Raw genomic sequence first — 20,576 nt, forward strand, 5'->3', positions numbered from 1 at the left:
GTGGGGCTCGAGCCCACGACCCTGAGATGAAGAATATCATGCTTTCCCGACTGAGCGAGCCGGACCGATTGCCAAAACTCTTCCCATCCTATTATTGCAGAGAGACAGCTGTTGGCTTTGCTGCAGGAGTTCAGTTCGTTCCACAATCTCAGGGTATCTACTTCTGAACACCCGTTTTTTTCATTCTGGAGTTAGTCTGATGTCTTTTAACATTCGTGCAGCCCCGCGCTGAGCAGTATAGGAATATCAGGACAAGGGAAGGCCATTCAGCCCCTCGAACCTGCTGCCCCATTCAATTAGATCATGAGTTGATCTGCAATTCATCTCTGTTTCTCCGCCTTGGAATCATATTCCTTGGTACCCGAACCGAAAAACGATCTATCACTATCAGACTTCAAATTATGAATTGAGCCACAATCCACATCCTTTGGGATGAGAGAGTTCCAGCTTTCGGCCGTATTTTGTATGCGAAAGTGATTCCTGATTTCTTGCATGATTATTCCAGCTCCAATTTCATTTTGGATTCGGCCAACAGAGAGAGAGAAAAAGGCCGTCTTAACCGGAGATTGATCCTTTAAAGATCTCTCACAAATCAACTGAAACCAGTCGGAATGTGAATACCATTTCACTTTTCCAAAATAAAGGGAGTGACATTCATTGTGGAAACAGTCTGATGTCGCTCACTGCAGAAATATCCATGTCAGTGTGATTCAGACTGAAGGAGCTCGCCTGCAACCTTCTCTGTCAAGAAGTATTCCGACTTCGTTCAAGCCAATCTCGTTTTTTTTGGATATTTTTCAGATGCCTGTTATCCAACCGCAGAATAAATGGTGGAAAATCAGACGCACTCAGCTGGCAATGTTTGCGGTACATTTTCTGCCAGACAAGACACACATTCGAACACAAGAAATGCGAGACAATGAATGTGAAGGTAAAAGGTTGCTTTTGCGTCCTCTAGTGGGTTCAAACCACCAACTTTTCAGTTAGCAGCAGAACGCGCGAACCAATTGCGCCACAGAAACAGAGCTTACAAATGTTCAAGGACTAATTCATCGAGCTAAAGCTTCAGGTTGCCGCGCTCAATGTAACAGCTTTCTTCCAATCAGTTTACTTTTCCAAAATAAAGGGTGTGCAGCTTGCACGAGTGAAAATCTATGCTGTATTATTTCTGAAAATTAAACTCACCTTGCCATTAAACACCTGTCTGTTGAAAGACTCAGTCCGCTCGTGGAAGAGAGGATTGATTTTTGAGCTGTGATTCGCCATTCTCTGTTCCAGTAATATTCAGGTTTGCTGAAAATGAGATGAGATGAAATGAGCAGGACAATCCAGCAGGTCTGTGACACTACACGGTGTCTACAAAGTTGTCTCTTGCACTTACAGTGAAGTGGACGACAATTTTCACTCTTAAACCAGTAATTATTATGTTAAGAAAAAATGTGGCCGAGTAAGACTCGATTTCAGCGCGGTGACAAGTGCCAGAGTAAAGTTCAGTTAATGCGATTGCCGAGTGGCGAGAGGGTGGATTTGGAACTCTTGTGCGGCTGCGCTGCACATTGTCCAGATCTGTTTGGAGCGATATTCCCTTCAATTCATCACTTACAGGGACAGTTTGATTCTAAGTTTCTTTTCCCCGGTGGTTGCTGAGATTTCAAAAATAAACGCGACCCGTGCTTACCCCAAACTCGTCACTTACACGCTGACAGATACAAGGCCGTCACACTCTTCACTTCAGTGAGATGAAAGCGGAGAGCGATTTCACGGTCGAATGCAATGGCGAACAAAACACATTCAATGAAAGTGCAGGTCATTGAGGGGCCTTTAAAGTCCTGATTGTTTGCACTGAACTTCTTCCCAAAGCGTTTGAGATTCAGGGGGAGTGATTTAGGGACTTCTTTTCCCTCTTTGCAAAAGTTTCAACCGCAGGTCAAGATCAAAAGTCGAGGGCAGAATGAGACGCCTTCCTGAAATTTTGAGAACTCGGGAAGCAGACTTTAGAGCAAGGTTCTGTTTATTGTGAAAAAGCAAATAAAACATTCATTCCGGAACGAGCGAGAATCCTATCAGCTCTAAAAGCAACGGTTACCCGTGATTTGTGCACGCAGCCTTCTGGTGACGCAATAAGTAATGTAGCAATAAGCAGGAAGTTGAAAAGTGGGAATTGATAGATTAAGCGAGTGGGCAAAACTGCGGCAAATAGAGTTCAATGTGTGGGAGGGCGAGGTCATCCACTTTAAATCTGAGAAAGATAAATCAGAGTATTTTCTAAATGGTGAGAATCCAGAAACTGTGGAGGAGCAGAGAGATTTCGGGACCCATGTACAGAAACCGCTACCAGCCAGCGTACAGGTAAAAAATTAATTAAACAGACGAATGTGCCGTTAGTCGGGCCGGTTTGCTCATTTGCATATAGTATACCGTAATGTCTTGATCACGGATTCGATTCTTGTAATTTAATTTATTTATTTCGGATTTTTGTAACTTTTAAAATGGAAGCTTCACACAAAAAACAACAGACAAATTCAACGGGACAGTTTTTTGAATAACATCCATTGTAACTTTGCCCCTGGGCCGGAGAAACACGTCTTTTTTTTTTTTGCCTTTCTCCGGTTTGCAGATAAACGTTTAACTCGCGGCCATTTCCCATTAATGATCATCAGCAGCAACAGACAGACTGAGCGGGTCTGACCGCCCCGAGATGTGGAAAAGGCATCAATTTCGAACAAATGCATCAAATCAAAAAGTCACCCAGCACCGAGAGAGAAAAAACCAAGAGAAAAAGGCAGAATGTCACAGAGAAATAAAAGCCAAATACAGACGATATGAATATTTCCCATCCTTGATGCCTTTCTATTCCCTCCCCAATTCTTCAGTGGCGGGTGTCAAATTTTGCTGTAAATAAGTGCGAGAATCGAATCAAGGAAGAAGAAACTAAACAACCATAAACTGCCGAAACTCGGGATTGAACCAAGGAACTTCAGATCTTTCGTCCAACGCTCTCCTAACTGAAATATTTCGACGACACATCCAACCTTTGCTTTGTGTCATTGTCGTGGAAGAAAATATAACCCCAGGAGGAATTGCCCCTCCTGTTCATTCCACAATTCATTTTTAAACATCGAACTGATATATACACACCCACAGTTCATATTTTAACATCGCACTCATATATACTGACCCAAAGTGCAGGTATAAATGTCGAACTCAAATATACACACCCACAGTTCATATACAAGCATCGCTGTCATAAATAAACTCCCAAATTTTATAAATCGATAGCGCACTAATAGATCCACACCCAGTTTAACGGACGTCGATCAGGACCGACTGCCAATAGAGCAATCAGGGTGGGAGCGGCGGCAGCAACAGCGACCGAACAAACTCTGGATCTCATCCTTTACACAGACCGGGAGTTTCACCTGTGAAGTTACACAGTACTTTGATAGCAGGGACGGTGATGGGAACTGACAAGGCATCAGTGGGTCAAATGGCTTCTTGGTGGCGATCCATTTGGGCAAGGGCATCTCTGAGAGGGGAAGGGACAGTCAGAGGGCATCAGAGAGTGTTACGGGGTTCAGAGAGGGGAGCGGGCAGTCAGAGGGTGTCAGAGAGTTTATTGAGATCTCGCAGAGAGGAAAGACTGCCAGAGGGTATCAGAGAGTGTAAGGACGCTCAGGGCGTATCAGGGGGTGAGGGGCACTCAGCGTGTATCAGAGAGTGTAAAGGGCGCTGACAAGGTTCAAAGAGGATAATGGACTCTCTGAGGGTATCAGAGAAGATAAGGAGCTCAGGGAGAATCAAAGAGGGTAACGTGGGCTCAGGAGGTATCAGAGAGGCGAATGGATCCAGAGTTGGCATCTTCTAAATATTACACTTCCTAACCATCAACATTTTTAATAACAGCATAAATGAAGCCGATTGAAACGGTATCGGCCTTGTCCCATGTGGAGGGAATGAGAAGATAGTATCGGGAGGGGCTGGATATTTGGCAACGCTCACGGTTTCCTTTCACACAGCTCAGTGCTGTGTCTGTTGATATAACTGGATTTCTTGAACTGGAGATAAGAGGTTGCACTTTGAACCTTTCATCACCCATTGTGAAAAAAAGAACACAAAACGCCCAATGTGTGGTTTAAACCCACGACCCTGAGATTAGGAATTTCGTGCTTTACCGACTGAGCTAGCCGGGCCAGCGGCAGGGCTCCTTCTCATCCTATTATTGCAGAGAGGCAGGTGGTGACGTTGCTGTAGGGGTTCAGTTTGTCCGACAATCCCAAGGTGGGTGAATCTGAACACCCGATTTTCATTCTCGAGTCAGTCTGATGCCTTTTACCAGTCGTCCAGATCCGCGTTGAGCAGGAGAGGAAAATCGGGACAGGAGAAGACCATTCAGCCCCTCGAACCTGCTGTCTCATTCAATTAGATCATGAGGTGACCATTAATTCATCAATGTTTCCCCGCCTTGGACTCATATCCCTTGGTAACCGAAACGGAAAAAGATCTATCAATATCAGATTTGAAAATTTGAATTGAGCCTCAATCCATATCCTTTGGGATGAGAGAGTTCCAGCTTTCGGCCGTATTTTGTTTGCTAAAGTGATTCCTGATTTCTTGCCTGATTAGTCCAGCTCCAATTTTATTTTGGATTCGGCCAACAGAGAGAGAGAAAAAGGCCGCCTTAACCTGCGATTTATCCTTTAACGATCTCTAACAAATCAACTGAAAACTGTCGGAATGTGAATACCATTTCACTTTTCGAAAATAAAGGGAGTGACATTCATTGTGGAAACAGTCTGCTGTCGCACACTGCAGAATTATCCATGTCAGTGTGATTCAGTCTGAAGGAGCTCGCCTGCAACCTTCGAACCTTCTCTGTCAAGAAGTATTCCGACTTCGTTGAAGCTAATCTCGTTTTTTTTGGATATTTTTCCGATGCCTGTGATCCAACCGCAGAATAAATGGTGGAAAATCAGACGCAATACAGCTGGCAATGTTTGGGGTACATTTTCTGGCAGACGAGACACACATTCGAACCGAAGAAATGCGAAACGATGAATGTTAACGTAAAATTTCGCTTCAGCGTCCCCGGGTGGGTTCAAACCACCAACTTTTCAGTTAGCAGCCGAACGCGCGAACCAATTGCGCCAAAGAAACAGAACTTGCAAATGTTCAAGGACTAATTCATCGAGCTGACGCTTCAGGTTGCCGCACTCAATGTAACAGCTTTCTTCCAATCAGTTTACTTTTCCAAAATAAAATGTGTGCAGCTTGCACGAGTCAAAATCTGTGCTGTATTATTTCTGAAAATTAAACTCAACTTGCCATTAAACACTTGTATGTTGAAAGACTCAGCCCCTCGTGGAAGAGAGGATTGATTTTTGAGCTGTGATTCGCCATTCTCTGTTCCAGTAATATTCAGGTTTGCTGAAAATGAGATGAGATGAAATGAGCAGGACAAACCAGCAGGTCTGTGACACTACACGGTGTCTACAAAGTTGTCCCTTGCACTTACAGTGAAGTGGACGACAATTTTCACTCTTCAACCAGTAATTATTATTTTCAGAAAAAATGTGGCCGAGAAAGACTCGATTTCAGCGCGGTGACACGGGCCGGAGCAAAGTTCAGTTAATGCGATTGCCGAGTGGTGAGAGGTTGGATTTGTAACTCCTGTGCGGCTGCGCTGCACATTGTCCAGATCTGTTTGGAACGATATTCCCTTCAATTCATCACTTACAGGGACAGTTTGATTCTAAGTTTCTTTTTCCCGGTGCTTGGTGAGATTTCAGAAATAAACGCGACCCGTGCTTAACCCAAACTCGTCACTAACACGTTGACCGATACAAGGCGGCCACACTCTGCACTTCAGTGAGATGAAAGCCGACAGCGATTTCACGTCGATTCCAATGTCGAAAAAAACTCATTCAATGAAAGTGCAGGTCATTGAGGTGCCTTTAAATTCCTGATTGTTTACACAGAACTTCTTCCCAAAGCGTTTGAGATACACGTGGGGCGATTTGGGGACTTCTTCTCCCTCTTTGCAAAAGTTTCATCCGCAGCACAAGATCAAAAGTCGAGGGCAAAATGAAACGATTTGCTGAAATTTGAGAACCAGAGAACCAGAATTTAGAGCAAGGTTCTGTTCATTGAGAAAAAGCAGATGAAACATTCATTCCGGAACGATACAGAATCCTATCAGCTCTAAAGGCAACGGTTACCCCGTGTTTTGAACACGCAGCCTTCTGGTGACACAGGAAGTAACGCAGATGGTAGCAGGAAATTGAAAAGTGAGAATTGATAGATTAAGTGTGTGGACAAAACTGTGACAAATAGAGTTCAATGTGGGGAAGACCGAGGTCATACACTTTAAATCTAAGAAAGGTAAATCAGAGTATTTTCTAAATGGTGAGAAACTCGGTGCTGTGGAGGAGCAGAGAGATTTCGGGGTCAAAGTACAGAAATCGCTGCAGGTACAAAAATTAATTAAACAGCCGAATGTGCCGTTGGTACGGCCGGTTAACTCGTTTGCAAAGAGTATACTGTAACATAATGATCACGGACTCGATTCTTGTAATTTACTTTATTTATTTCGCGTTTTTGTAACTTTTGAAATCGAAGCTTTACAAAGAAAATCCACAGAAAAATTCACGGGGACCGTTTTTGAATTACATCCGTTGTAACTTTGCCCCTGGGCAGGATAAACAGGTCTTTCTTTTTATTTGTCTTTCTCCAATTTGCAGATAAACGTTTGACTCGCGGCCTGTTCCCATTAATGATCATCAGCAGCAACAGACAGACAGAGCGGGTCTGAGCGCCCCGAGATGTGGAAAACGGATCAGTTAATAACAAAGCAAACAGTCACCTGGCACCGAGAGAGACAAAACCAAGAGAAAAAGGCAGAAGGTAACAGTGAAATAACAGCCAAATGCAAACGATATAAATATTTCCCATCCTTGATGTCTCTCTGTTCAATCCCCAATCCAACAGTGGCGGGAATTAAATTTCACTGCAAATAAATCAGAGAATCGAAGCAAGGAAGAAGAAAGTGAACAAACAAAAACTGCCGAAACTCGGGATTGAACCAAGGACCTTCAGATCTTCAGTCTAACGCTCTCCCAACTGAGCTATTTCGGCTCTACACCCAACGCTTACTTTGTGTTATTGTCGTGGAAGAAAATATAACCCCAGGAGGAATTGCCCCTCCTGTTCATTCTACAATTCATATATAAATATCGTACTCATAGAGATACACCAACAGTTCATATATCAACATCGTTGTCATACGTAAACTACCAAAGTTTATAAATCATAACATAAGAACATAAGAACATAAGAAATTGGAGCAGGAGTAGGCCAATCGGCCCCTCGAGCCTGCTCCGCCATTCAATAAGATCATGGCTGATCTGATCCCAACCACAAATCTAAAGAACACAAGAAGTCGGAGCAGGACCCGGCCACATAGTCCCTGGGCCCTCTCCGCCACCCACAGGGCATTGACCGATCCGAACTCAACAGCGCACTCATACATCCACACCCAGTTTATGGGAGGAAGATCGGTACCGACTGCCGATAGAGCTCTCAGAGGCGGAAGCAGCAGCGACCGATGAAACTCTTGATCTCATCCTTATCACAGACCGATAGATCCACCTGTGAAGTTGCACCGCACTTTGATAGCAGGGACGGTAATGGGTTCTGAGAAGGCCTCAGGGCGTCTAATCGCTTCTTAGTGGCGATCCATTGTGGCAAGGGCATCTCAGAGAGGGGAAGGTACTATCAGAGGGCATCAGAGTGTGTAAGGGTGCTCGAAGAGAAGAGCGGGCAGTCAGATGGCATCAGAGAGTGTATTAAGATCTGAGAGAGGGGAAGGACTGCCGAGTATGGGAGAGTGTAAGGCGGCTCAGGGCGCATCTGTGTAAGGGGCAATCAATAGTTATCAGAGCAGGTGAATGGCGCTGATAAGGTTCAAAGTGGATCATGGACTCTCTGAGGGTATTGGAGAAGGTAAGAGACAGAGCGTATCAGCGATGATAAGGAGCACAGGGAGAATCAAATCGGGTAAGGGGGGATCAGGAGGTATCAGAGAGGCGAATTGTTCCAGCGTTGGCATCTCCTAAATATTACATTTTCTGACCTTCAACATTTTTAATAACAACAAAAAGTGAATCCAATTGAACCGATAACCTGTCCGTGTCCCATGTGGACGGAACGAGAAGGTAGAATCGATCGGGAGTGGATATTTGGCAACGCTCACGGTTTCCTTTCACACAGCTCAGGGTTGTGCCTGTTTCGAATCTGGAGACAAGAGGTTGCACTTTAAAAATTTTATCACCGAGTGTGAAAAGTGGAACACAAATCGCCCAACGTGGGGCTCGAACCCACGACCCTGAGATTAAGAGTCTCATGCTCTACCGACTGAGCTAGCCGGGCCGACTGTTGAAATGCTTCCCATCTTATCATTGCAGAGAGACAACTGTTGGCTTTGCTGCAGGAGTTCAGTTCGTTCCACAATCTCAGGGTATCGACTTCTGAACACCCGTTTTTTCATTCTGGAGTTAGTCTGATGTCTTTTACCATTCGTCCAGCTCCGCGCTGAGCAGTATCGGAACATCGGGACAAGAGAAGGCCATTCAGCCCCTCGAACCTGCTGCCCCATTCAATTCGGTCATGAGTTGATCTGCAATTCATCTCTGTTTCTCCGTCTTGGACTCAGATTCCTTGGTACCCGAATCGAAAAACGATCTGTCAATATCAGACTTCAAATTATGAATTGAACCACAATCCACATCCTTTGGGATGAGAGAGTTCCAGCTTTCGGCCGTATTTTGTTTGCTAAAGTGATTCCTGATTTCTTGCATGATTAGTCCAGCTCCAATTTCATTTTGGATTCGGCCAACAGAGAGAGAGAAAAAGGCCGTCTTCACCGGAGATTGATCCTTTACCGATCTCTCACAAATCAACTGAAACCAGTCGGAATGTGAATACCATTTCACTTTTCCAAAATAAAGGGAGTGACATTCATTGTGGAAACAGTCTGATGTCGCTCACTGCAGAAATATCCATGTCAGTGTGAAGGAGCTCGCTTGCAACCTTCGAACCTTCTCTGTCAAGAAGTATTCCGACTTCGTTTAAGCCAACCTCGTTTTTGTGGATATTTTTCATATGCCTGTTATCCAACCGCAGAATAAATGGTGGAAAATCAGACGCACTCAGCTGGCAATGCTTGCGGTACATTTTCTGGCAGACAAGACACATATTCGAACCCAAGAATTTGCGAGACAATGAATGTTAAGGTAAAAGGTTGCCTTCGTGTCCTCTAACGACCAACTTTTCAGTTCGCAGCGAAACGCGCTAACCAATTGCGCCACAGAAACAGAACTTGCAAATGATCAAGGACTAATTCATCGAGCTGACGCTTCAGGTTGCCGCACTCAATGTAACAGCTTTCTTCCAATCAGTTTACTTTTCCAAAATAAAATGTGTGCAGCTTGCACGAGTCAAAATCTCTGCTGTATTATTTCTGAAAATTAAACTCACCTTGCCATTAAATACCTGTATGTTGAAAGACTCAGTCCGCTCGTGGAAGAGAGGATTGATTTTTGAGCTGTGATTCGCCATTCTCTGTTCCAGTCATATTCAGGTTTGCGGAAAATGAGATGAGATGAAATGAGCAGGACAAACCAGCAGGTCTGTGACACGACACGGTGTCTACAAAGTTGTCTCTTGCATTTATAGTGAAGTGGACGACAATTTTCACTCTTAAACCAGTAATTATTATGCTAAGAAAAAATGTGGCCGAGGAAGACTCGATTTCAGCGCGGTGACACGGGCCAGAGCAAAGTTCAGTTAATGCGATTGCCGAGTGGCGAGAGGGTGGATTTGTAACTCCTGTGCGGCTGCGCTGCACATTGTCCAGATCTGTTTGGAGCGATATTCCCTTCAATTCATCACTTACAGGGACAGTTTGATTCTAAGTTTCTTTTCCCAGGTGCTTGTTGAGATTTCAGAAATAAACGCGACCCGTGCTTAACCCAAACTCGTCACTAACACGTTGACGGATACAAGGCGGCCACACTCTGCACTTCCGTCAGATGAAAGCCGACAGCGATTTCTCGTCGATTCCAATGGCGAAAAAAACTCATTCAATGAAAGTGCAGGTCATTGAGGTGCCTTTAAATTCCTGATTGTTTACACAGAACTTCTTCCCAAAGCGTTTGAGATACACGTGAGGCGATTTGGGGACTTCTTCTCCCTCTTTGCAAAAGTTTCATCCGCAGCACAAGATCAAAAGTCGAGGGCAAAATGAAACGATTTGCTCAAATTTGAGAACCAGAGAACCAGAATTTAGAGCAAGGTTCTGTTTATTGAGAAAAAGCAGATGAAACATTCATTCCGGAACGATACAGAATCCTATCAGCTCCAAAGGCAACGGTTAACCCGTGTTTTGAACACGCAGCCTTCTGGTGACGCAGGAAGTAACGCAGATGATAGCAGGAAATTGAAAAGTGGGAATTGATAGATTAAGTGTGTGGACAACACTGTGGCAAATAGAGTTCAATGTGGGGAAGACCGAGGTCATACACTTTAAATCTAAGAAAGATAAATCAGAGTATTTTCTAAATGGTGAGAAACTCGGTGCTGTGGAGGAGCAGAGAGATTTCGGGGTCAAAGTACAGAAATCGCTGCAGGTACAAAAATTAATGAAACAGCCTAATGTGCCGTTGGTACGGCCGGTTAACTCGTTTGCAAAGAGTATACTGTAACATAATGATCACGGACTCGATTCTTGTAATTTACTTTATTTATTACCGTTTTTGTAACTTTTGAAATCGAAGCTTTAAAAAGAAAATCCACATAAAAATTCACGGGGACCGTTTTTGAATTACATCCGTTGTAACTTTGCCCCTGGGCAGGATAAACACGTCTTTCTTTTTATTTGTCTTTCTCCAATTTGCAGATAAACGTTTGACTCGCGGCCTGTTCCCATTAATGATCATCAGCAGCAACAGACAGAAAAAGCGGGTCTGACCGCCCCGAGATGTGGAAAATGGATCAGTTTCGGACAAATCAAACAGTCACCTGGCACCGAGAGAGACAAAACCAAGAGAAAAAGGCAGAAGGTAACAGTGAAATAACAGCCAAATACAAACGATATAAATATTTCCCATTCTTGATGTCTCTCTATTCAATCCACAATCATACAGTGGCGGGAATTAAATTTCACTGCAAATAAATCCGAGAATCGAAGCAAGGAAGAAGAAAGTAAACAACCAAAAACTGCCGAAACTCGGGATTGAACCAAGGACCTTCAGATCTTCAGTCTAACGCTCTCCCAACTGAGCTATTTCGGCTCTGCACCCAACGATTACTTTGTGTTATTGTCGTGGAAGAAAATATAACCCCAGGAGGAATTGCCCCTCCTGTTCATTCCACAATTCATATATAAACATCGTACTCGTAGAGATACACCCACAGTTCATATATAAACATCGTTGTCATACGTAAACTACCAAAGTTTATAAATCAACAGCGCACTCATACATCCACACCCAGTTTATGGGAGGAAGATCCCTACCGGCCGCCGAGAGAGCTCTCAGAGGCGGAAGCAGCAGCGACCGATCAAACTCTTGATCTCATCCTTAACACAGACCGGTAGATCCACCTGTGTCTTACACCGCACTTTGATAGCAGGGACGGGAATGGGTTCTGAGAAGGCCTCAGGGCGTCTAATCGCTTCTTAGTGGCGATCCATTGGGGCAAGGGCATCTCAGAGAGGGGAAGGTACTATCAGAGGGCATCAGAGAGTGTTAGGGGGTTCAGAGAGAGGAAGGGACAGTCAGATTGCATCAGAGAGTGTATTAAGATCTAAGAGAGGGGAAGGACTGCCGAGTATGGGAGAGTGTAAGGCGGCTCAGGGCGCATCTGTGTAAGGGGCAATCAATAGGTATCAGAGCAGGTGAATGGCGCTGACAAGGTTCAAAGTGGATCATGGACTCTCTGAGGGTATCGGAGAAGGTAAGAGACAGAGCGTATCAGCGATGATAAGGAGCACAGGGAGAATCAAATAGGGTAAGGGCGCATCAGGAGGTATCAGAGAGGCGAATTGTTCCAGCGTTGGCATCTCCTAAATATTACATTTTCTGACCTTCAACATTTTTAATAACAACAAAAAGTGAATCCAATTGAATCGATAACCTGTCCGTGTCCGATGTGGAGGGAACGAGAAGGTAGAATCGGGAGAGAGTGGATATTTGGCAACGCTCACGGTTTCCTTTCACACAGCTCAGGGTTCTGCCTGTTTCGAATCTGGAGACAAGAGGTTGCACTTTAAAAATTTTATCACCCAGTGTGAAAAGTCGAACACAAATCGCCCAACGTGGGGCTCGAACCCACGACCCTGAGATTAAGAGTCTAATGCTCCACCGACTGAGCTCGCCGGGCCGACTGCTGAAATTCTTCCCATCTTATTATTGCAGAGAGACAGCTGTTGGCTTTGCTGCAGGAGTTCAGTTCGTTCCACAATCTCAGGGTATCTACTTCTGAACACCCGTTTTTTCATTCTGGAGTTAGTCTGATGTCTTTTACCATTCGTCCAGCTCCGCGCTGAGCAGTATCGGAACATCGGGACAAGAGAAGTCCATTCAGCCCCTCGAACCTGCTGCCCCATTCAATTGGATCATGAGTTGATCTGCAATTCATCTCTGTTTCTCCGGCTTGGACTCATATTCCTTGGTACCCGAATCGAAAAACGATCTGTCAATATCAGACTTCAAATTATGAATTGAACCACAATCCACATCCTTTGGGATGAGAGAGTTCCAGCTTTCGGCCGTATTTTGTTTGCTAAAGTGATTCCTGATTTCTTGCATGATTAGTCCAGCTCCAATTTCATTTTGGATTCGGCCAACAGAGAGAGAGCAAAAGGCCGTCTTCACCGGAGATTGATCCTTTAGCGATCTCTCACAAATCAACTGAAACCAGTCGGAATGTGAATACCATTTCACTTTTCCAAAATAAAGGGAGTGACATTCATTGTGGAAACAGTCTGATGTCGCTCACTGCAGAAATATCCATGTCAGTGTGAAGGAGCTCGCTTGCAACCTTCGAACCTTCTCTGTCAAGAAGTATTCCGACTTCGTTCAAGCCAACCTGGTTTTTTGGATATTTTTCATATGCCTGTTATCCAACCGCAGAATAAATGGTGGAAAATCAGACGCACTTAGATGGCAATGCTTGCGGTACATTTTCTGGCAGACAAGACACACATTCGAACCCAAGAATTTGCGAGACAATGAATGTTAAGGTAAAAGGTTGCCTTCGTGTCCTCCAACGACCAACTTTTCAGTTCGCAGCGAAACGCGCTAACCAATTGCGCCACAGAAACAGAACTTGCAAATGTTGAAGGACTAATTCATCGAGCTGACGCTTCAGGTTGCCGCACTCAATGTAACAGCTTTCTTCCAATCAGTTTACTTTTCCAAAATAAAATGTGTGCAGCTTGCACGAGTCAAAATCTGTGCTGTATTATTTCTGAAAATTAAACTCACCTTGCCATTAAATACCTGTATGTTGAAAGACTCAGTCCGCTCGTGGAAGAGAGGATTGATTTTTGAGCTGTGATTCGCCATTCTCTGTTCCAGTCATATTCAGGTTTGCGGAAAATGAGATGAGATGAAATGAGCAGGACAAACCAGCAGGTCTGTGACACTACACGGTGTCTACAAAGTTGTCTCTTGCACTTGCAGTGAAGTGGACGACAATTTTAACTCTTAAACCAGTAATTATTATGTTAAGAAAAAATGTGGCCGTGAAAGACTCGATTTCAGCGCGGTGACATGGGCCAGAGTAAAGTTCAGTTAATGCGATTGCCGAGTGGCGAGAGGGTGGATTTGGAACTCCTGTGCGGCTGCGCTGCACGTTGTCCAGAACTGTTTGGAGCGATATTCCCTTCAATTCATCACTTACAGGGACAGTTTGATTCTAAGTTTCTTTTTCCCGGTGCTTGGTGAGATTTCAGAAATAAACGCGACCCGTGCTTAACCCAAACTCGTCACTAACACATTGACCGATACAAGGCGGCCACACTCTGCACTTCAGTGAGATGAAAGCCGACAGCGATTTCTCGTCGATTCCAATGGCGAAAAAAAGTCATTCAATGAAAGTGCAGTTCATTGAGGTGCCTTTAAATTCCTGATTGTTTACACAGAACTTCTTCCCAACACGTTTGAGATACACGTGGGGCGATTTGGGGACTTCTCCTTCTTTGCAAAAGTTTCATCCGCAGCACAAGATCAAAAGTCGAGGGCAAAATGAAACGATTTGCTCAAATTTGAGATCCAGAGAACCAGAATATAGAGCAAGGTTCTGTTTATTGAGAAAAAGCAGATGAAACATTCATTCCGGAACGATACAGAACCCTATCAGCTCTAAAGGCAACGGTTACCCCGTGTTTTGAACACGCAGCCTTCTGGTGACGCAGGAAGTAACGCAGATGATAGCAGGAAATTGAAAAGTGGGAATTGATAGATTAAGTGTGTGGACAAAACTGTGGCAAATAGAGTTCAATGTGGGGAAGACCGAGGTCATACACTTTAAATCTAAGAAAGATAAATCAGAGTATTTTCTAAATGGTGAGAAACTCGGTGCTGTGGAGGAGCAGAGAGATTTAGGGGTCCAAGTACAGAAATCGCTGTAGGTACAAAAATTAATGAAACAGCCTAATGTGCCGTTGGTACGGCCGGTTAACTCGTTTGCAAAGAGTATACTGTAACATAATGATCACGGACTCGATTCTTGTAATTTACTTTATTTATTTCGCGTTTTTGTAACTTTTGAAATCGAAGCTTTAAAAAGAAAATCAACAGAAAAATTCACGGGTACCGTTTTTGAATTACATCCGTTGTAACTTTGCCCCTGGGCAGGATAAACACGTCTTTCTTTTGATTTGTCTTTCTCCAATTTGCAGATAAACGTTTAACTCGCGGCCTGTTCCCATTAATGATCATCAGCAGCAACAGACAGACAGAGCGGGTCTGACCGCCCCGAGATGTGGAAAATGGAACAGTTTCGGCCAAATCAAATAGTCACCTGGCACCGAGAGAGACAAAACCAAGAGAAAAAGGCAGAAGGTAACAGTGAAATAACAGCCAAATACAAACGATATAAATAATTCCGATCCTTGATGTCTCTCTGTTCAATCCCCAATCCTTCAGTGGCGGGAATTAAATTTCACTGCAAATCAATCCGAGAATCGAAGCAAGGAAGAATAAAGTAAACAAACAAAAACTGCCGAAACTCGGGATTGAACCAAGGACCTTCAGATCTTCAGTCTAACGCTCTCCCAACTGAGCTATTTCGGCTCTGTACCCAACGATTACTATGTGTTATTGTCGTGGAAGAAAATATAACCCCAGGAGGAATTGCCCCTCCTGTTCATTCCACAATTCATATATAAACATCGTACTCGTAGAGATACACCCACAGTTCATATATAAACATCGTTGTCATACGTAAACTACCAAAGTTTATAAATCAACAGCGCACTCACACATCCACACCCAGTTTGTGGGAGGAAGATCGGTACCGACCGCCGACAGAGCTCTCAGAGGCGGAAGCAGCAGCGACCGATCAAACTCTTGATCTCATCCTTAACACAGACCGGGAGATCCACCTGTGAAGTTACACCGCACTTTGATAGCAGGGACGGTAATTGCTTCTGAGAAGGCCTCAGGGCGTCTAATCGCTTCTTTGTGGCGATCCATTGTGGCAAGGGCATCTCAGAGAGGGGAAGGTACTATCAGAGGGCATCAGAGAGTGCAAGGGGGCTCAAAGAGGAGAGCGGGAAGTCAGATGGCATCAGAGAGTGTATTAAGATCTGAGAGAGGGGAAGGACTGCCGAGTATGGGAGAGTGTAAGGCGGCTCAGGGCGCATCTGTGTAAGGGGCAATCAATAGGTATCAGAGCAGGTGAATGGCGCTGACAAGGTTCAAAGTGAATCATGGACTCTCTGAGGGTATCGGAGAAGGTCAGAGACAGAGCGTATCAGCGATGATAAGGAGCACAGGGAGAATCAAATGGGGTAAGGGGGGATCAGGAGGTATCAGAGAGGCGAATTGTTCCAGCGTTGGCATCTCCTAAATATTACATTTTCTGACCATCAACATTTTTAATAACAACAAAAAGTGAATCCAATTGAACCGATAACCTGTCCGTGTCCCATGTGGAGGGAACGAGAAGGTAGAATCGATAGGGAGTGGATATTTGGCAACGCTCACGGTTTCCTTTCACACAGCTCAGGGTTGTGCCCATTTCGAATCTGGAGACAAGAGGTTGCACTTTAAAAATTTTATCACCGATTGTGAAAAGTGGAGCACAAATCGCCCAACGTGGGGCTCGAACCCACGACCCTGAGATTAAGAGTCTCATGCTCTACCGACTGAGCTAGCCGGGCCGACTGCTGAAATTCTTCCCATCTTATCATTGCAGAGAGACAACTGTTGGCTTTGCTGCAGGAGTTCAGTTCGTTCCACAATCTCAGGGTATCGACTTCTGAACACCCGTTTTTTTCATTCTGGAGTTAGTCTGATGTCTTTTACCATTCGTCCAGCTCCGCGCTGAGCAGTATCGGAACATCGGGACAAGAGAAGGCCATTCAGCCCCTCGAACCTGCTGCCCCATTCAATTCGATCATGAGTTGATCTGCAATTCATCTCTGTTTCTCCGTCTTGGACTCATATTCCTTGGTACCCGAATCGAAAAACGATCTGTCAATATCAGACTTCAAATTATGAATTGAACCACAATCCACATCCTTTGGGATGAGAGAGTTCCAGCTTTCGGCCGTATTTTGTTTGCTAAAGTGATTCCTGATTTCTTGCATGATTAGTCCAGCTCCAATTTCATTTTGGATTCGGCCAACAGAGAGAGAGAAAAAGGCCGTCTTCACCGGAGATTGATCCTTGAGCGATCTCTCTCAAATCAACTGAAACCAGTCGGAATGTGAATACCATTTCACTTTTCCAAAATAAAGGGAGTGACATTCATTGTGGAAACAGTCTGATGTCGCTCACTGCAGAAATATCCATGTCAGTGTGAAGGAGCTCGCTTGCAACCTTCGAACCTTCTCTGTCAAGAAGTATTCCGACTTCGTTCAAGCCAACCTCGTTTTTTTGGATCTTTTTCATATGCCTATTATCCAACCGCAGAATAAATGGTGGAAAATCAGACGCACTCAGCTGGCAATGCTTGCGGTACATTTTCTGGCAGACAAGACACACATTCGAACCCAAGAATTTGCGAGACAATGAATGTTAAGGTAAAAGGTTGTCTTCGTGTCGACCAACTTTTCAGTTCGCAGCGAAACGCGCTAACCAATTGCGCCACAGAAACAGAACTTGCAAATGTTCAAGGACGAATTCATCGAGCTGACGCTTCAGGTTGCCGCACTCAATGTAACAGCTTTCTTCCAATCAGTTTACTTTTCCAAAATAAAATGTGTGCAGCTTGCAGGAGTCAAAATCTGTGCTGTATTATTTCTGAAAATTAAACCCACCTTGCCATTAAACACCTGTATGTTGAAAGACTCAGTCCGCTCGTGGAAGAGAGGATTGATTTTTGAGCTGTGATTCGCCATTCTCTGTTCCAGTAATATTCAGGTTTGCGGAAAATGAGATGAGATGAAATGAGCAGGACAAACCAGCAGGTCTGTGACACTACACGGTGTCTACAAAGTTGTCTCTTGCACTTACAGTGAAGTGGACGACAATTTTCACTCTTAAACCAGTAATTATTATGTTAAGAAAAAATGTGGCCGTGAAAGACTCGATTTCAGCGCGGTGACACGGGCCAGAGTAAAGTTCAGTTCATGCGATTGCCGAGTGGCGAGAGGTTGGATTTGTAACTCCTGTGCGGCTGCGCTGCACATTGTCCAGATCTGTTTGGAGCGATATTCCATTCAATTCATCACTTACAGGGACAGTTTGATTCTAAGTTTCTTTTTCCCGGTGCTTGGTGAGATTTCAGAAATAAACCCGACCCGTGCTTAACCCAAACTCGTCACTAACACGTTGACTGATACAAGGCGGCCACACTCTGCACTTCAGTGAGATGAAAGCCGACAGCGATTTCTCGTCGATTCCAATGGCGAAAAAAAGTCATTCAATGAAAGTGCAGGTCATTGAAGTGCCTTTAAATTCCTGATTGTTTGCACAGAACTTCTTCCCAAAGCGTTTGAGATACACGTGGGGCGATTTGGGGACTTCTTCTCCCTCTTTGCAAAAGTTTCATCCGCAGCACAAGATCAAAAGTCGAAGGCAAAATGAAACGATTTGCTCAAATTTGAGATCCAGAGAACCAGAATTTAGAGCAAGGTTCTGTTTATTGAGAAAAAGCAGAGGAAACATTCATTCCGGAACGATACAGAATCCTATCAGCTCTAAAGGCAACGGTTACCCCGTGTTTTGAACACGCAGCCTTCTGGTGACGCAGGAAGAAACGCAGATGGTAGCAGGAAATTGAAAAGTGGGAATTGATAGATTAAGTGTGTGGACAAAACTCTGGCAAATAGTGTTCAATGTGGGGGAGACCGAGGTCATACACTTTAAATCTAAGAAAGATAAATCAGAGTATTTTCTAAATGGTGAGAAACTCGGTGCTGTGGAGGAGCAGAGATTTAGGGGTCCAAGTACAGAAATCGCTGCAGGTACAAAAATTAATTAAACAGCCTAATGTGCCGTTGGTACGGCCGGTTAACTCGTTTGCAAAGAGTATACTGTAACATAATGATCACGGACTCGATTCTTGTAATTTACTTTATTTATTTCGTTTTTTTGTAACTTTTGAAATCGAAGCTTTAAAAAGAAAGTCAACAGAAAAATTCACGGGGACCGTTTTTGAATTACATCCGTTGTAACTTTGCCCCTGGGCAGGATAAACACGTTTTTCTTTTAATTTGTCTTTCTCCAATTTGCAGATAAACGTTTAACTCGCGGCCTGTTCCCATTAATGATCATCAGCAGCAACAGACAGACAGAGCGGGTCTGACAGCCCCGAGATGTGGAAAATGGAACAGTTTCGGACAAATCAAATAGTCACCCGGCACCGAGAGAGACAAAACCAAGAGAAAAAGGCAGAAGGTAACAGTGAAATAACAGCCAAATACAAACGATATAAATAATTCCCATCCTTGATGTCTCTCTATTCAATCCCCAATCCTTCAGTGGCGGGAATTAAATTTCACTGCAAATAAATCCGAGAATCGAAGCAAGGAAGAAGAAAGTAAACAACCAAAAACTGCCGAAACTCGGGATTGAACCAAGGACCTTCAGGTCTTCAGTCTAACGCTCTCCCAACTGAGCTATTTCGGCTCTGTACCCAACCATTACTTTGTGTTATTGTCGTGGAAGAAAATATAACCCCAGGAGGAATTGCCCCTCCTGTTCATTCCACAATTCATATATAAACATCGTACTCGTAGAGATACACCCACAGTTCATATATAAACATCGTTGTCATACGTAAACTACCAAAGTTTATAAATCAACAGCGCACTCATACATCCACACCCAGTTTATGGGAGGAAGATCGGTCCCGACCGCCGACAGAGCTCTCAGAGGCGGAAGCAGCAGCGACCGATCAAACTCTTGATCTCATCCTCAACACAGACCGGTAGATCCACCTGTGAAGTTACACCGCACTTTGATAGCAGGGACGGTAATTGCTTCTGAGAAGGCCTCAGGGCGTCTAATCGCTTCTTCGTGGCGATCCATTGTGGCAAGGGCATCTCAGAGAGGGGAAGGTATTTTCAGAGGGCATCAGAGAGTGTCAGGGGGCTCAAAGAGGAGAGCGGGAAGTCAGATGGCATCAGAGAGTGCATTAAGATCTGAGAGAGGGGAAGGACTGCCGAGTATGGGAGAGTGTAAGGCGGCTCAGGGCGCATCTGTGTAAGGGGCAATCAATAGGTATCAGAGCAGGTGAATGGCGCTGACAAGGTTCAAAGTGAATCATGGACTCTCTGAGGGTATCGGAGAAGGTAAGAGACAGAGCGTATCAGCGATGATAAGGAGCACAGGGAGAATCAAATGGGGTAAGGGGGGATCAGGAGGTATCAGAGAGGCGAATTGTTCCAGCGTTGGCATCTCCTAAATATTACATTTTCTGACCTTCAACATTTTTAATAACAACAAAAAGTGAATCCAATTGAACCGAAAACCTGTCCGTGTCCCATGTGGAGGGAACGAGAAGGTAGAATCGGGAGGGAGTGAATATTTGGCAACGCTCACGGTTTCCTTTCACACAGCTCAGGGTTGTGCCTGTTTCGAATCTGGAGACAAGAGGTTGCACTTTAAAAATTTTATCACCGAGTGTGAAAAGTAGAACACAAATCGCCCAACGTGGGGCTCGAACCCACGACCCTGAGATTAAGAATCTCATGCTTTCCCGACTGAGCGAGCCGGGCCGACTGCTGAAATTCTTCCCATCTTATTATTGCAGAGAGACAGCTGTTGGCTTTGCTGCAGGAGTTCAGTTCGTTCCACAATCTCAGGGTATCAACTTCTGAACACCCGTTTTTTCATTCTGGAGTT

The 20,576-nt window shown here is 44.4% G+C and overlaps 8 non-coding genes across 8 annotated transcripts; all 8 read right to left on the reverse strand.

Moving 5' to 3' along the window:
- Window positions 1-7,058: 7,058 nt before the first annotated feature.
- On the reverse strand, window positions 7,059-7,131 carry trnaf-gaa (transfer RNA phenylalanine (anticodon GAA)). Its single transcript has one exon. It is a non-coding gene; the product is annotated as a tRNA-Phe (tRNA).
- Window positions 7,132-8,351: 1,220 nt separating this feature from the next.
- On the reverse strand, window positions 8,352-8,424 carry trnak-cuu (transfer RNA lysine (anticodon CUU)). The gene has a single exon. It is a non-coding gene; the product is annotated as a tRNA-Lys (tRNA).
- A 2,848-nt stretch (window positions 8,425-11,272) lies between these two features.
- Window positions 11,273-11,345, reverse strand: trnaf-gaa (transfer RNA phenylalanine (anticodon GAA)). The gene has a single exon. It is a non-coding gene; the product is annotated as a tRNA-Phe (tRNA).
- Window positions 11,346-12,362: 1,017 nt separating this feature from the next.
- Window positions 12,363-12,435, reverse strand: trnak-cuu (transfer RNA lysine (anticodon CUU)). The gene has a single exon. It is a non-coding gene; the product is annotated as a tRNA-Lys (tRNA).
- A 2,845-nt stretch (window positions 12,436-15,280) lies between these two features.
- Window positions 15,281-15,353, reverse strand: trnaf-gaa (transfer RNA phenylalanine (anticodon GAA)). Its single transcript has one exon. It is a non-coding gene; the product is annotated as a tRNA-Phe (tRNA).
- A 1,018-nt stretch (window positions 15,354-16,371) lies between these two features.
- On the reverse strand, window positions 16,372-16,444 carry trnak-cuu (transfer RNA lysine (anticodon CUU)). Its single transcript has one exon. It is a non-coding gene; the product is annotated as a tRNA-Lys (tRNA).
- A 2,841-nt stretch (window positions 16,445-19,285) lies between these two features.
- trnaf-gaa (transfer RNA phenylalanine (anticodon GAA)) lies at window positions 19,286-19,358 on the reverse strand. The gene has a single exon. It is a non-coding gene; the product is annotated as a tRNA-Phe (tRNA).
- A 1,018-nt stretch (window positions 19,359-20,376) lies between these two features.
- trnak-cuu (transfer RNA lysine (anticodon CUU)) lies at window positions 20,377-20,449 on the reverse strand. Its single transcript has one exon. It is a non-coding gene; the product is annotated as a tRNA-Lys (tRNA).
- Window positions 20,450-20,576: the final 127 nt, after the last annotated feature.

The sequence above is a fragment of the Heptranchias perlo genome, unplaced genomic scaffold (genome assembly GCF_035084215.1).
Source record: "Heptranchias perlo isolate sHepPer1 unplaced genomic scaffold, sHepPer1.hap1 HAP1_SCAFFOLD_73, whole genome shotgun sequence".
Taxonomy (NCBI): Eukaryota; Metazoa; Chordata; class Chondrichthyes; order Hexanchiformes; family Hexanchidae; genus Heptranchias; species Heptranchias perlo.